This window comes from Metopolophium dirhodum, chromosome 1 (assembly GCF_019925205.1).
Source record: "Metopolophium dirhodum isolate CAU chromosome 1, ASM1992520v1, whole genome shotgun sequence".
Lineage (NCBI taxonomy): Eukaryota > Metazoa > Arthropoda > Insecta > Hemiptera > Aphididae > Metopolophium > Metopolophium dirhodum.
Genome location: NC_083560.1, coordinates 149,936,470 through 149,945,728, shown reverse-complemented (window position 1 = coordinate 149,945,728; position 9,259 = coordinate 149,936,470). Strand labels below are relative to the sequence as shown.

The following is a 9,259-nucleotide window of genomic DNA, read 5'->3' as shown; positions in this document are numbered from 1 at the left end:
CGCGGCGGCGTCCCCGTGACCGGATCCGTGGACACTGTGCCCTTCATCGATTGCCGATTTTTGTCTGGTCGGCGTTCGACGGGTGCGAGGTGGACTAACGTAAAGAATTATTACGTCCCGCGGACTCGGAGTGCCGTACGCGGAAATATTTTTCATCGACGGGCGAGGCGCGGAGTCGCCCTTTGTGCGCGGCGGCGTCCCCGTGACCGGATCCGTGGACACTGTGCCCTTCATCGATTGCCGATTTTTGTCTGGTCGGCGTTCGACGGGTGCGAGGTGGACTAACGTAAAATATTAATACGGCAAGTGGATGTGGTTTACCGGTATTATTCGGTGCGGGCATTCGGCGAGCACGTCCCGCGGACTCGGAGTGCCGTACGCGGAAATATTTTTCCTCGACGGGCGAGGCGCGGAGTCGCGCTTGGTGCGCGGCGGCGTCCCCGTGACCGGATCCGTGGACACTGTGCCCTTCATCGATTGCCGATTTTTGTCTGGTCGGCGTTCGACGGGTGCGAGGTGGACTAACGTAAAGAATTATTACGTCCCGCGGACTCGGAGTGCCGTACGCGGAAATATTTTTCATCGACGGGCGAGGCGCGGAGTCGCCCTTGGTGCGCGGCGGCGTCCCCGTGACCGGATCCGTGGACACTGTGCCCTTCATCGATTGCCGATTTTTGTCTGGTCGGCGTTCGACGGGTGCGAGGTGGACTAACGTAAAATATTAATACGGCAAGTGGATGTGGTTTACCGGTATTATTCGGTGCGGGCATTCGGCGAGCACGTCCCGCGGACTCGGAGTGCCGTACGCGGAAATATTTTTCCTCGACGGGCGAGGCGCGGAGTCGCCCTTGGTGCGCGGCGGCGTCCCCGTGACCGGATCCGTGGACACTGTGCCCTTCATCGATTGCCGATTTTTGTCTGGTCGGCGTTCGACGGGTGCGAGGTGGACTAACGTAAAGAATTATTACGTCCCGCGGACTCGGAGTGCCGTACGCGGAAATATTTTTCCTCGACGGGCGAGGCGCGGAGTCGCCCTTGGTGCGCGGCGGCGTCCCCGTGACCGGATCCGTGGACACTGTGCCCTTCATCGATTGCCGATTTTTGTCTGGTCGGCGTTCGACGGGTGCGAGGTGGACTAACGTAAAGAATTATTACGTCCCGCGGACTCGGAGTGCCGTACGCGGAAATATTTTTCATCGACGGGCGAGGCGCGGAGTCGCCCTTGGTGCGCGGCGGCGTCCCCGTGACCGGATCCGTGGACACTGTGCCCTTCATCGATTGCCGATTTTTGTCTGGTCGGCGTTCGACGGGTGCGAGGTGGACTAACGTAAAATATTAATACGGCAAGTGGATGTGGTTTACCGGTATTATTCGGTGCGGGCATTCGGCGAGCACGTCCCGCGGACTCGGAGTGCCGTACGCGGAAATATTTTTCCTCGACGGGCGAGGCGCGGAGTCGCCCTTGGTGCGCGGCGGCGTCCCCGTGACCGGATCCGTGGACACTGTGCCCTTCATCGATTGCCGATTTTTGTCTGGTCGGCGTTCGACGGGTGCGAGGTGGACTAACGTAAAGAATTATTACGTCCCGCGGACTCGGAGTGCCGTACGCGGAAATATTTTTCATCGACGGGCGAGGCGCGGAGTCGCCCTTGGTGCGCGGCGGCGTCCCCGTGACCGGATCCGTGGACACTGTGCCCTTCATCGATTGCCGATTTTTGTCTGGTCGGCGTTCGACGGGTGCGAGATGGACTAACGTAAAGAATTATTACGTCCCGCGGACTCGGAGAACGAACGAGACTCTGTCCTGCTAACTAGGCGGGTAACCCCGGGTCGGCGTGTGCGCGGCGCGGGTGGTTTCGGCCGTTCGTGTTCGCGTACCCGTCGGCTCGGCCCGGTATCCCCGAACGCGTTCGCCCGTCGTCCACGGCGGTCGTCGAGCGCGGCCGCGCCATCCGCGTCCCGGCGTGCGGCGGGCGTGTGTCGGCCGGGGGGCAACCTCCGGTCGGCGCGCGTCCGTCGTGCGTCGGGCTCCGTGGTGAAGCGCGCCGTGTTCGCGGCCGTCGCCGGCGGATCACGATACGTTACTAGGGCTACCGCCGGCTCCCAGGAGCTTAAACTCTTCTTAGAGGGACAGGCGGCGGACGAAAATAGCCGCACGAGACTGAGCGATAACAGGTCTGTGATGCCCTTAGATGTTCTGGGCCGCACGCGCGCTACACTGAAGGAATCAGCGTGTGTTAACATTCCTGGGCCGACAGGCTTCCGGGTAACCCGCTGAACCTCCTTCGTGCTTAGGGATCGTGGCTTGCAATTTTTCCACGTGAACGAGGAATTCCCAGTAAGCGCGAGTCATCAGCTCGCGTTGATTACGTCCCTGCCCTTTGTACACACCGCCCGTCGCTACTACCGATTGAACGGTCGCATTGAGGTCTTCGGAGTGGACGCGCGTTATTCGGCCCCCTCGGGGGCTGGGTCGTCGCGCGATCGCGAAGATGACCGAAATCGGCCGTTTAGAGGAAGTAAAAGTCGTAACAAGGTTTCCGTAGGTGAACCTGCGGAAGGATCATTAGAGACGGGCCCGCGGTACCGGCAGCACTTGCCGGTCTCGCGCGCGCCTAATCCGACCCCGTGGCCGCGTGCGCTCGCGACTAGCTCGCCGACCGCCCGCGCGCCGCGACCCCCGACCGAGCGTCGACCGAAAGATGGTTAACGTCGAAAGACCATACGGGCCCCGCCGTGCGTCCGCGCACGGCGCGTGGCCGGTAGAAGTTTCGTCGACAAAAAAAAACACCCGACCCCGAACAGCGGATCACTTGGCTCGTGGATCGATGAAGACCGCAGCTATCTGCGCGTCGTCGTGTAATCCGCAGGTTATACGAACATCGACCAGTCGAACGCACATTGCGGCCTCGGTGACCCGCGGGTCCCGGGCCACGCCTGTCTGAGGGTCGTATACCGGATACTCGGCCAGACCGATGCGCCGCCGGCAGGCGTCCGACGGCGGCGGCAGTCCTCCCGGGGACTGTCCGCCCGCCCGTCGGCCGCTCCGGTGGTGCGAGATTGGCGGTTCGACCGTGGAAAACCGCGCTCGCGCGGCCGCCTCCGGTCGTCCGCCCAAGTTGTGACGGCAAACAGTCACGGGTTCTCGCGTCGTCAAACGGCACGTCCCCGTCCGCCCGCCGCGCGAGAGCGCGGCCGGGTCGGCTGAGAGTCCACGGACCTCTCCGGCTTCCGAGACGCGGACGCGGACGGTCACCGTACGGGCGGAGCGCGGACCGCAGGCTGCCGTGTAATTTAAAAAAAAAAAAACCGATACGTTCCGACCTCAGATCAGGCGGGACTACCCGCCGGATTTAAGCATATTAATAAGCGGAGGAAAAGAAAACAACCGTGATTCCCTTAGTAGCGGCGAGCGAACAGGGAAAAGCCCATCGCCGAATCCCGCCGCGCACTTTTGTGTCGCGGCACCTATGGGAGTTGTGGCGTACGGGCCGGCCTCGTTGCCGGGGCGCACGTGACGGTCCAAGTCTCCCTTGAACGGGGCCATGGCCCGCAGATGGTGCCAGGCCAGTAGAGGCCGTCACAGCGTTCCGGGATCGGACCGCGCCTTCGAGTCGGGTTGCTTGAGAGTGCAGCCCGAAGTTGGTGGTAAACTCCATCTAAGGCTAAATACGGCCACGAGACCGATAGTTTACAAGTACCGTGAGGGAAAGTTGAAAAGAACTTTGAAGAGAGAGTTCATAAGAACGTGAAACTGTTCGGGTGTAAACGGACAGAGCCCGCGAGTCCCCGCCGGGCGAATTCACGGTCGGTCTAACCGCCGGCCGGATCTTTCGCTCGGTTAGCGGACGTCGCGACCCGTTGGGCGCCGGCCGAAGGGCTTGGGTGGCGTTCGTCGCGGCGGTTGCGTTTCGGCGTGACCGTTCGCGCCGAACCCTGGTGCTCCTGGTCGGCTCGCCCGACGGCAAGAACCGTCGACGCGGCCCCGTCGCAGGCGGGGTCCCGTCGGTCGGCGACGATTTCGGGCTACTTTCCGACCCGTCTTGAAACACGGACCAAGGAGTCTAACGTGTGCGCGAGTCAACGGTGATCTTACGAAAAACCACGTTTGGCGCAATGAAAGTGAACCGTTTACGGTGCGGACGATGGCCTAGCGACCGAACCCACCGGCGTTCAAAGTCGCGCTGGTCCGCAGTCCGGGGGCGTCTTCGCCAGGTCGGCTTCGGCCGTCCGAGGGCGCACCCTTAGCGCACACGTTGGTACCCGAAAGATGGTGAACTATGCCTGGCCAGGATGAAGTCAGGGGAAACCCTGATGGAGGTCCGCAGCGATTCTGACGTGCAAATCGATCGTCTGAGCTGGGTATAGGGGCGAAAGACTAATCGAACCATCTAGTAGCTGGTTCCATCCGAAGTTTCCCTCAGGATAGCTGGCGCCGATGTGTCCCGCCCGTTCGCGGGCGTACGGACGCCGGTGGGACTCCGCGCTGTACGGCGCGGTAACAACACGCTCGTAACACGGAGGATGTCTCATACGGTAAAGCGAATGATTAGAGGACATTGGGGCCGAAACGACCTCAACCTATTCTCAAACTATAAATGGGTGAGATCGCCGGCTTTACCTGGTACACCGCGTGAACCGCGTGCGAAGCCGGCGACGGAACCCTAGGCGCTTAGTGGGCCATTTTTGGTAAGCAGAACTGGCGCTGCGGGATGAACCGAACGCCGAGTTAAGGCGCCGAAATCGACGCGTATTCAGAGACCATGAAAGGCGTTGGTTGCTGATGACAGCAGGACGGTGGCCATGGAAGTCGGAATCCGCTAAGGAGTGTGTAACAACTCACCTGCCGAAGCAACTAGCTCTGAAAATGGATGGCGCTGGAGCGTCGTGCCTATACTCGGCCGTCGACGGCATAGTGGGGCCGGTCGTCGCTCGCGGCGGTTAGGTTAGGTTAGGCGCGGCGGTGTGCGTCGAAGGGCAGGTCGCGAGACCGCCTGGAGCCGCCGTCGGTGCAGATCTTGGTGGTAGTAGCAAATACTCGAGAGGGGCCCTCGGGGGCTGCCGTGGAGAAGGGTTTCTTGTGAACAGCCGTTGTCCAAGAGTCAGTCGATCCTAAGCCCGGGGAGAGATCCTCGTACCACGGGCGAAGGCGTTTTCGAATCGCCCTTGGGGCGAGAGGGAATCCGGTTCGTATTCCGGAACCCGACGCGGAACCGCTCCCTAGTGTTCGGGGCTCTTTTGTCTCGTCTGGGTAACCAGAATGAACTCGAAGAAGCCGCCGGGGGATCTGGGTAGAGTTCTCTTTTCTCTGTGAGCGTTGTACGTCCCTGGAATCCTCTAGCCGGGCGATAGGGACGCGAGCGCGAAGAGCACCGCTCGTTGCGGCGGTGTCCGTGATCCCCACGCGGACCTTGAAAATTCGAGAGAGGGCCACGCGGAGTCTTCGCGTCGGTTCGTACCGATATCCGCAGCAGGTCTCCGAGGTGAGCAGCCTCTAGCCGCATAGAATAATGTAGGTAAGGGAAGTCGGCAAAACCGATCCGTAACTTCGGGATAAGGATTGGCTCTGAGGAGCGTGGCTGTCGGGTTCGGGTCGTCGTAGAAGCGTAGGCGGTTTTGGCGACACCCCGGCCGTCGCCCGCGCGCCCGGTCTTCGGACCGGGAGCCTCGAGGCGGCCGCGGGCCCGTCGCCGTCCGCCGACCGTGGAACCACCGAGCTTCGGTCGCTGGCCGCGTCGCGGCCGGCCGATCGCCTTGGTGTCGGTTCGCCGTCACCGGGCGGTCCGGCCGCCGCGGCGTCGGTCGCGTAGCCGGATCGACAGCCATGTAACGGTCAACTCAGAACTGGCACGGACCAGGGGAATCCGACTGTCTAATTAAAACAAAGCATCGCGATAACCCGGGACGGGTGTTGACGCGATGTGATTTCTGCCCAGTGCTCTGAATGTCAACGTGAAGAAATTCAAGCAAGCGCGGGTAAACGGCAGGAGTAACTATGACTCTTTTAAGACGATGATGGGTTCAGGTCGCGGCGGCGGCCGGTGGCGGGACAGGTGTCAGTCCCGCGTGGGGAACGTGCGAAATCCCGTCCGCGGTGCCCTCATCAGGCACAAGGCCTAGGGCCCCAATTATGAGTGGCGTCGTCTGGAGGCGTACCGTGGGGCAAAGTGCTAAAGCTGTCCACGGTGCCGAGAGGCCCGAGGCGACGGTACAAGGTCAGCTTAAACGTACGATAGCGTCGTCCTACTGCCTCCTAGCCCAGCCACTCCGCCGTCGCGGGGTGAATGCCCGTTCACGTGGAATGAGCCAGGTGACAACCCCGCCAACTCGGATCGGAGTACATGAATCAAGCTCCGCATCCCGGGAAACCCGCGTAATTGACGAGTACCCGCTCGTCTAGTCTCAGGTCGGCCAAGAGCAGCGGGGCCGCTAAGGCGGTACAGACCGAGACGACTCCGGGCTCCGCGGGGCCGCCATGTCCCACGGAGCCTATCTTATTCCAACACAATGACATCTAATAAAGAGCCTCGGATAGTCCTCGGATCCCAAACAGCGGCCGAGGACAACCGTGTTGGAGCGGAACTAGCTGGGGTCGATGATCCGGCTACACCCGCGTTTGACTGCCAGTTCTGCCAAAGAACGTTTTCCACCAAGATAGGTGTAGGTGTACATATTAGTAGTGCCCATAGGGAAGGAGCCAATGACCAGATCGTGGTCGAGCGGTCAAAGCCCCGCTGGCCCGATGAGGAGAAAAGACTGTTTGCTTTGTCGGAAGCCAAGTTGGTCTTCGATGGTGTACCATCAGGCGGAATCAACCGCGAGCTTAGGCTCAAATACCAGAGCCGCACCTCTGATTCGATCAAAGGGCGGAGGAAACAGCAGGACCACCGCGACCTAGTCGCGATGTTCCTAGCTGGATTACAGGGAAACCTGGTAGCACCCGTAGCTGAAAGGGTAGAGATGGTACCGGAGACCAACGAGGTGGAGACGCAGTATGACGGCGATGACGGCGTCGAGGCGGCGGATGACCGAGTGAGAGAATTAGATCACTTGAGCGCAGCGCAGAGCGGAGCGCAAAAGGCGGTGGACTTGCTATCCACCGTGACCGGTCACGGAGCACTAAAGCTTCTTACCGCAGCGCAGCGCCTAGTCGAGCAGTCTATCGATCCGAACCACGCAATAGCAGCGTGGTATATTGAATACGGCAAAAACTCCCGAGCCAGTAGAGTTCGAATGCCGGGAGGGCGATTCGCGGCGGGCACCATCCCCGCCGCTGGGCATAGCGCAAGACGCAGGCCCGCGACCACAAAAGCGTTGAAAGCAGCGAGTTACAGGAGGAACGTCACGGAATGGAGAAAGAATCCAGGCACCGTCGCAGACCGAGTTCTTACGGGAGTGGACCAGAAGGCAACAATGCCCTCGGCCAGAGAGATGATAAAATACTGGGTGCCTATAATTGAGGGCGTAGACAACTCTCAGCCCCAGTCCCCGGTCCATCAGCCACAGGCTAGCGAGGACACCGAACGGTATGTGACGGTACTGGAGCCGATCTCTCCAGAGGAGGTAACGGAGTGCCTCCCGAGCGCAAAAACCGCTCCAGGGCCGGACGGGTTCCCGGCCCGGTTATGGCGAAGTCTCCCCTGTAACCTGATAGCTGGTTTATTCAACATGTTTAACGCCACCAGTTCGTTACCAGAACAACTGGTTAAGTCTAGGACTATCTTTGTGGCTAAGAAGGGTGACCCAAAATGTCCGGGCAACTACCGGCCGATCTCAATCGCGTCGGTGGCCATCCGACATTACCACAGAATTCTGGCCAAGCGCCTGGAGAAGCTGTCTCTAGTGGATTCACGGCAGCGAGCGTTCCGACGGGCCGATGGCGTGGCGGAAAATCTTTTCCTCCTCGACTCGGTTCTGAAGGACGCTCGGAAATCCGTGAAGGGCCTGTGTCTTGCGTCTCTCGACCTGTCGAAGGCATTTGACACAGTGTCACACCAGTCCATAGCGTCCGCGATGCGAGGCGTGGGTCTTGACCCCCGCTTCGTGGAGTACATTCGCGGAACGTACCGTCGCTCGGAGACAGTCATCCAGGTAAGCGGCCAGTGTTCTAGGGGCATTCAGCCACATTGTGGCGTTAGACAGGGGGACCCTCTGTCCCCGCTTTTATTTAATCTGGTAGTAGACAAAGGTCTGCAAGCTATACCAGAAGCCGTAGGCTATACTCTAGGTCAAACCGTAGTGAATGCGATAGCTTTTGCGGATGACGTGATTTTGATGGCGGAAACGCCGGCAGGTTTACGTCTGGCGTGCGAAGCATTCACCAAGAGGTTGGAGATAGCCGGTCTCAGGGTGAACCCAGCGAAGTGTGCAACGCTTACCATGATTCCGTCGGGGAGAGACCGCAAGGTTAAGACCGTCTGTGAGACCTATTCCCTCGGGGGTACGGTCCTGCCGACACTTGACATTGCCTCGCTCTGGCGGTATTTAGGAGTAACGTTTGCAGGTAATAAGATCGACGTTTTTGACAGCGCGGCGTACGTAACGGCGCTCAATCGGATTTCCTCGGAACCGATGAAAGCGCAGATGCGACTAGCCATCGCACGGGATTACCTCGTTCCGAAGTTCGTTCACGGACTGACGTTCGCGGTAACCAGTGGACGAAGGTTACGGTGTCTCGCACACGAGACGCGTCGCGCGGTCAGGCGATGGTTGAACTTACCCACTTCGAGCCCGAACGCGTACATTCACTCGCCAACATCGGCGGGGGGCTTGGGTGTTCCGGACTTTGTTCGATTCGTACCGAAAAACCGTGTAAAAAGGCTCGTAAAACTTGAGAACTCCGGGGTCCCGGCGGTCCGTGAGGCCTTTAGGCTGCACGGGAAGTCCGCATTAGCGGGCGCTCGTCGGGCGCTGGAGTCTCACCGTCTCAAGCCGAGTCCTATGCAGGACCTTTATGCGAGCGTTGATGGCTCAGAACTGAAGCTATGTTCTGAGGAGCCGGGGTCCGTCGCGTGGCTTCGTCGTCCGTTCGGCATTCCGTCGTCGGACTTCAAAGACTACGCGCGGATTAGAATAAACGCACTCCCGACTCGCAAGCGTGTCAATCGCGGGAAAGCCGGTCCGACTCGCTGTCGGGCCTGTGGCCTCGTCGATGAGACGCTCGCCCACGTTTCACAAACATGCCAACGCACGCATGACGGCCGCATATTACGACATGACTGCCTTGTAAAACGAATAACAGGTGGTCTACGCGAAAAGA

General features: G+C 60.2%; 1 non-coding gene and 1 pseudogene across 1 annotated transcript; both read left to right on the top strand.

The window, feature by feature from the left end:
* The first annotated feature begins 2,793 nt into the window (after positions 1–2,793).
* On the top strand, positions 2,794–2,951 carry LOC132937764 (5.8S ribosomal RNA). The gene has a single exon (XR_009663828.1). It is a non-coding gene; the product is annotated as a 5.8S ribosomal RNA (ribosomal RNA).
* A 369-nt stretch (positions 2,952–3,320) lies between these two features.
* Positions 3,321–9,259, top strand: part of LOC132937739 (large subunit ribosomal RNA) — an 8,100-nt pseudogene continuing 2,161 nt past the window's right edge.